Here is a 7,709-nt window from a genome sequence, read left to right on the forward strand (position 1 = left end):
ATTTTGACTACGGATAACTCCGTATGCCTGATCAAGACAGGGTTCACGGCGTGTGTGACCGATTGACAGGATATGTTTACTCCTGGGCACCTGATCCCACCTCTTGTATGTCCAGAGGTCCGTGTTTGCCCTACTTTTTAATTTTGTATTCTTTATAGGAATTATGAGATTAACCACTGTTTGTTATCTTCACCTTTTCATACATAATATATATGTATTTCTATCATTATGTATCTATTTATGTGTATTTATAACTTTTTCCCAAGAACATTTATGCCAATAGTGTTTAAGCTTTTAACTAAACATTTTAGAGTACTTTTAGATGTCATTTAATTTCATTCAATTGTGTGTTTTTTTAATGTTGCATTTCTCACCGCTATCCTTGCAAAGCGGTTAGGAGTAATTTGTTATATATAAGGCGCTATATAAATTTTATTTATTATTATTCTAAAATATACAGTGACTCACAATATTTGTACATATCTCGTAATGATGTAGGAAGAAATATATATATATATATATATATATATATATATATATATATATATATATATAACGCACTAAAATGACCAACGACACGAACTACCAGATTGTAAACTTTTTGGGACGACCCGTCCCTTCTTCAGGACAAACGAAAATAATTACATTATGTGGCCAATATTAACAGAAAATAATAACAAAAACTATATATAAATATGTCTACCCTAGACATGATCAGTACGGGAATGTCTGATGTTGATTCATTTTCCTCGGCTGTTTGGCGTTGGTTCACTTTGTATACTTATTCAAACTTGTTATTTACATTATTTTTCTCTTAAATTTTTGTTCATTTCTCATTTCAATTTTATAGTGTTTATTCATTTACATAGTTTATTTTCATAATAAGTTTATTTATTTATTTATTTTTTGATAATTTTTTCTTTGCATAGTTAAAATAGAATCTCTCTGGTTACGAGTTAGCTTTACTACATGTATTTGTCAACGTAATATAGTTAACTCGTTCCACTTGAGATTGATTGAGTCTATTTTTATACCTTCGTATACTTTGGATCAGCTCTTTGGACGAATAAGGCATGTCCTAATTCGTTCCGATTTTAACATTGATTGGCAAGCCTAAAAACAAAAACAAAAACAAAAAAGCATGTAATCTGCGTTGTAAATACGTTTGCAGATTAGTGTAGTTGTAGTGCTAGATGTATTTATATGTAGTTTTTGTTTTTATTTTCTGTTGATATTGGCCACATTATGTAATTCTTTTCGTTTGTCCTAAAGAAGGGACGGGTCGTCCCGAAAATTTGAAGATCTGGTTGTTCGTGTCGTTGGTCATTTTAGTGCTTTGTATAATTTTTTGTATTTGACCTTGTGTCCATGTTGTGGATCTGACACTTCTAGGTATCGGGTGTTGTTGGAACTTAGTGTATATATATATATATATATATATATATATATCGAACGATGACTAAGTACACATGATCCACATTTAATTAATTACACTTAGCGCTTTCGCCGTGTAGTTCGGGTGTTCAGAGTGTAACAAGGTTTACAGAAAGAGTAATTTCATGACTCTTTTTGTAAAACTTGTTACACTCTGAAGAGCCGAACTACACGGCGAAAGAGCTAAGTGTAATATATATATATTTATAGAGAATAATAACCTAAAAGTGTCAGATCCACAACATGGATAAGTGTAATTAACATTATTAAGTGTAATTAATTAAATGTGGATCATGTGTACCTAGTCATCGTTGGATATATTTTTTCTACTTATTACCTATACGTTTTTTTTCCATATTTTTTTAATATTAGTATCCGATTACTGAGACTCTATTTCAATTATATATATATATATATATATATATATATATATATATATATATATATATATAATATATCCAACGATGACTAAGTACACATGATCCACATTTAATTAATTACACTTAGCGTTTTCGCCGTGTAGTTCGGCTCTTCAGAGTGTAACAAGTTTTACAAAAAGAGTACAATGTACTTGTTATGGCATTGTAGTTAAGACATTGTAGTTAAATATTTATATTTATATATAAAATTATAAACACTTTCTAGAAATAAATCGACTGTGTTACCGGTCTTCTTCTGTTGTGTTTATCTGTCATAACAACGTAACGCAAGACTACATACACAAAAGTGCAATGATTGATTGATTGTATCTTACTTAACGTATCGCTCGAGAATTTTTCACTCATATGTTTTTCACAAAAAACATATCTATTGAAAAATTGCATTTAAAATTCTATAAATATATAATGAGTTTGAGTACTAAGACAACAAATGGAATTATATATGGTGAACTTGGGAGATACCCTCTTCTAGTAATAGTCAAGATAAAAATGATAGCGTTTTGGGACGAAACCTCATTTCCCTAGTAACACTGATAAATTGTCCGTTGAAATATATCATTTAGTTTATAAAAAAGACATCAAATGGTTAAAATTGATAAAATATACTAGTATATTGAATGAGTGTGGACTCTCATATTTGTGGACAACATAATCTCTATATAATCCAATTTGGGTAAAACAGGAAATTAAAAGAATATTGATAGATCATTTTATTCAAGAATGGAGGAGTAATATTTATCGTTCTCCCAAATGTTTAAATTACAGACTTTTCAAAGATTCCCTGATATTCGAGAATTATCTCACTATTCTACCTCGAAAATACGCACTAACTTTATGTAAATTTAGATGTAATAATTTTAAACTACCCATTGAGTATGGAAGATGGAATAATACTCCTAGAAGTCAACGTTTCTGTTAATTATGTAATCGAAACAAAGTAGGAGATGAATATCATTACATTTTTGAGTGTACATATATACACAGCATAATTTAACAAATGCCAGAAAAGCTTTATTGTCTCAAAATCTAACAAAGAATCCAAATATTATAAAATTCCACAAACTAATTTACATCAACAAATCTTGCACTGCTGAAAAGTTCATGTAAATTTTTATTTGTTGTAAAGGAAAATATGGACCTTACGTAGCTTTAATAATTTCATTAGGATATAACTTGGTCTCATGGTAATGTTCATGTTTCTCCACTTTATACATAGTAATATAAAAAATAGTTATTCCTGTACATGTTGTATATGCAGTATTCTGTATTTTCCAACCTCCTCTCTGTAATGTATGACTGCACATTTATGAGAATAAAGCATTGATTGATTGATATGGAGACGTCACCAAGACCGCTGAGGGGCTTCAAATTTAGGCCTATGCTTGGGGCTTACGGCCATTGAGCAGTGAGGGTTCTCAGTGAGGGTCCTTTAGCGTGCCACACCTACTGTGACACGGGACATCCGTTTTTAAGGTCATCTCCGAGCGTTTGGCGATGGAACTCTCACTACCTATTTTAACGACTTAGGTCTGTCGCGGCCGGGATTCAAACCCCGGCCTTCCGCATGCGGGACGAACGCTCTAACCTCTCGGCCACCGTGGCGGTTCAAAGTACTACGACGTCACAGTAAGTATTACACAATACGCAATTTCCGAGTTACCCAATAGTTCTTTCCCTTTGTGGAACTCTTACGCACAGTGAGACGCAAAACATACTACCATCCACACGCGGTGGGTACAAATGCTTATCACTGCCTTTATTTATTGCTTAAGGCCGATTATCAGACACCATACAACCACCCAAACTGCAGGGTCACACAATATTTATAAATTTATTAGTATTTAATAATAAAATAGCTCAAACAAAAATCGATTATCACCATCTTTCTTTGATTAAAATATCACTCGTGCAGAAGAGGAAATAAAAAATAATTTCATATTTAATGTAATGGCCTAATTCAAACAAATACTATTCTTGCTATGGTCAGTTTAATGTATACCAACGGCTAATATAAACAAAATTTACACTTTCATTACTTTTATCCGTATTTACATAGCTAGTCTATAATACATGTATACAGCGTGTACCCACCGAAGCGTTCAATAGAACACTGAACGTACCTCCATCACGAAAGAGCTGATATCTCGGAAGTTGCGTATTGATTAATTGTCTCTTGCTTAACGTCTCGCTCGAGAATTTTTCACTCATAAGGAGACGTCACCGAGACCGGTGAAGGGCTTCAAATTTAGGCCTACGCTGGCGCTTACGGCCATTGAGCAGTGAGGGTTCTTTAGCGTGCCACACCTACTGTGACACGGGTCATCCGTTTTTAAGGTTATCTCCGAGGACCCGTGACATTCACACCTGATGCCGAACGTTTGGCGATGGAACTGTCACTACCTGTTTTAACGACTTAGGTCTGTCGCGGCCGGGATTCGAACATCGGCCTTCCGCATGCGAGGCGAACGCTGAAGTTGCGTATTGAAAAGTAACGTCAAAGTTGTTATTGCGTGAAAAACATTTGAAAAAGGTAAGAGTCTAATAATAATAAAATGAACAATACTCACCCGTCCTCGTGGACATATCCTAAAATATGACTATGACTACAATTAAATATTTGGTAAGTAATGTAGCAAAAAAATACGATAATATTGTTAAAATCGGTTATTATAACATGTTCTATTTTGCATATTCCGAATGGTACATAAGTATTCAATTTTTTCTTCCATAAATGTTCTCTAAAGCAACAATAAATGTCATCTTTGTAAAGTTTTTCAATTCCTATTATAGAATAATCGTCAATACTATGAGAATCTGTATAGGGCCACACAGTCTCGCGCAGTCTCGCTTCCGGTGGAGAACTTCCGGAGGCAAGCACACATTTCTCAGCATAGCAATAGACTGTGAATTGGCTTATTTAAGTTAAAAGAAACGATCATAACTGTTTGCGTGATGTCAACTTGGTTTACGGCGAACATGTAAGATGTCCAGGATCCTATCTACTCCCGGGTTGGCGAAAAAACGGGGAAAACAATGCAGGTACTAATGTAAACAATCGATGTCAAAACACTTATTTACACGTTTTCCCTGTATTTCACGAATACATATTTCGTAAATATACATTTACATTTGCAGAGATGAATAAAAACAACAGAAGCAATAGCTATTTAAGGATGGTGTGAAGGATAAAGACCCCCCCCCCCTTCACCATTTAACAGCTGTTTAATAGCTTCCACTTTCATATAGTGGCGGATTGTTAGCCCTCCCCCTTTTCTTCCGCCACAAAGGCATTACTGGCATATGTAGATGAAAACTCCATATTTGGCACCCACAATGGTTGAGTATTTTGGCTAATACTTCATAACTTGACTTTTACATGCCCCCCCCCCCCCCCCCCCCCCCCTCGGAAATCCTGGATCCGTCAATGATATGGGAGAAGACAGATGGGATCTATGAAATACAGAATACGGTACTGATGACAAGCTTAATAATAATATTAACTGATCTATTAGACTCTCATCGAGTTTATCCATGGAGATACAATATACATGTGGTCTGTAAAATGTATGTATATATGCATTCATAAATATTCTACCTTAAAATTTCCATGTAGGCCTAACGGTAGAATCTCATGTTTTATATCATTTGCACGTTTTCAATTCTGAAATCTTGTGTTAAACTTGTTTCATACCAGAATCCAAAGCATCATTAGCATGACCTAAATGAATCTAAAACACAGGTCAGAATTATGATTATGAAGAATATCTTTTGACTGAGTGGTGTCACATGTGGGTTTCGGATATTGTGAATTTAAGAATTAGGGCAAAATTTTAAATGTATGACAAAACACTCGAATTGCTACATTAATTCACATGCAAGTATTTTCACCCCTACCTATGAAACTAAATTTGATGAATGTTGATCCAAATAATTCTATAAAGCAATATAATCATTTATTTAATACAGTCATGTACATGTACAAAATTTGTAGCTCTGTGATGAACTTTTATTCAATATCAATATTTAGATACCATCAAAGTATATCCCATGTAGAAAACACACCTTTTCATGCATTGATTTGTTTTTGACCCATCAAGATCAGAATTTAGATTTTTATCAGACATCAATCAATCTTTTAATCTCAAACTTTATTTGTAACAGTTGTGCAGATGCAGAAAAATATGCTTGAATCTAACAATGGAACATCTTCACAAGTCAAGGGTTATTGATTCGTTACCTCGCACTAACCCTTGACATCAGTCGCTATTTAAAAGTTGGGCTCGAGAAGAAGCATATGATTGGTTTGCAGCCTGAAACTGCAAACCAATCAGACAACGGCTTTTATAATCGGTCGAAAACAAAACTAAACAGTAAACACGCATGGCGACGGCATTATGGTGTAGAATTTGTGGTCAATTAGTACAAGACAGATACCATCGATCGATTTTCGGGGGTTCGTTTTGTTTGAAGAAACAATTAGACGAGGTTTTGGGGTATGAGCCGAATGAAAATGATGGATTGTGGAAGTACGTTTGTCGACTATGTTTAAACAAATTAAACAAGTTGTCTAAAATTGACTATGAACTAAATAATAAACTACAACAATTAAAGGACGAAAATGTGAATTATTGATTGCGTTACGAAATAATTTAACACGCAATGATGTTGAAAAGTGGGGCGACTATCAGCGTCACTGCATTTCCCCCCAAAATAATGGGAACAACTTCGTAAGATATCGATTTACCACTGCCGGTTTTAGTCCCAATAAAAACATCTTTTTCTTCTCTGATACATGATATCGAAAGCTTTTGGTTTTAAGTCAAATGATCGATTTGATGTTTTTCACCTATCTTTTCGCCAACGGACGCCATTTTTTACTTTCTGTTTTATTCCCTTACCAAACTTTCATCTGAAACAAGAAATCCCATTGGCTGATTTATTTTAGCGTAATGCGTCATCCTTTTTCTCGAGCCCAACTTTTAAATAGCGACTGATGTCAAGGGTTAGTACGAGGTAACGAATCAATAACCCTTGACTTGTGAAGATGACAATGGAAGGGATGTGTAATTCTTCATTTCCATATATTTAACTGAATTCTGCAGTTTTATTTCCATAATGCATTTATTATTTCCTTGTACACTATTCTTCTTTGCTATTTACAGTGATTTTTTTAAATTTCAGTTTATTTGAAGATAATGGGCCTACTGCTTGGTGGTTTATTGGATTGTGAAAAGTGACACTGGATTAACGAATTACCAGAGCAATCCATTCCAGGGCAGATTATGAAAGCTGCTTTGCTCTTGTTGATTTTAATATCTTATGATATACAAATACAGATTAAGTATTAAAAATAAAATAAAAGTCTTCAACACCATGTATTTTCTTTTCATACAATTTAATGTAGATACTTATGTACATAAGTCAAGCCTACGTTTAATTGATTTTTCCTCTAGAGTGGTAGTATTTGATCATTTATGACACACAAACTGTACAATATATTCTTGGCAATGACATGAGATTACAAGTCTATCAATAACTACTGCCTGTCTTGTGGTTATGAAGTAAATAGAGAGTCATGGCTTGAAATCAGGTCCTTCACAGTAGACCCACCAAGTCAATGGGTACAGATGGTCAGGAACCAGTTTCCAATGCATTGCTGTTGAAGATTGAAACAGAATAATCTTATAAAATGCTGACATAAAAAAGAAGCACCTATTTATAAGAAACCAAATCTTATGACATATATTGACATTTCTTACATGTAAAGCTTAGCAGTAACCCATCAAAATGTGATTACCTGTTGTTGACAATTCGGTTATCTGCACAGTGCAAGGA

At 34.0% G+C, this 7,709-nt stretch overlaps 1 long non-coding RNA gene across 1 annotated transcript; it reads left to right on the top strand.

Annotated features, from left to right (window-relative positions):
- The first annotated feature begins 4,817 nt into the window (after positions 1 to 4,817).
- LOC130055152 (uncharacterized) lies at positions 4,818 to 7,250 on the top strand. Its single transcript, XR_008803423.1, has 2 exons — positions 4,818 to 4,913; positions 7,056 to 7,250. It is a non-coding gene; the product is annotated as an uncharacterized LOC130055152 (long non-coding RNA).
- Positions 7,251 to 7,709: the final 459 nt, after the last annotated feature.

This window comes from Ostrea edulis, chromosome 5 (genome assembly GCF_947568905.1).
Source record: "Ostrea edulis chromosome 5, xbOstEdul1.1, whole genome shotgun sequence".
NCBI lineage: Eukaryota > Metazoa > Mollusca > Bivalvia > Ostreida > Ostreidae > Ostrea > Ostrea edulis.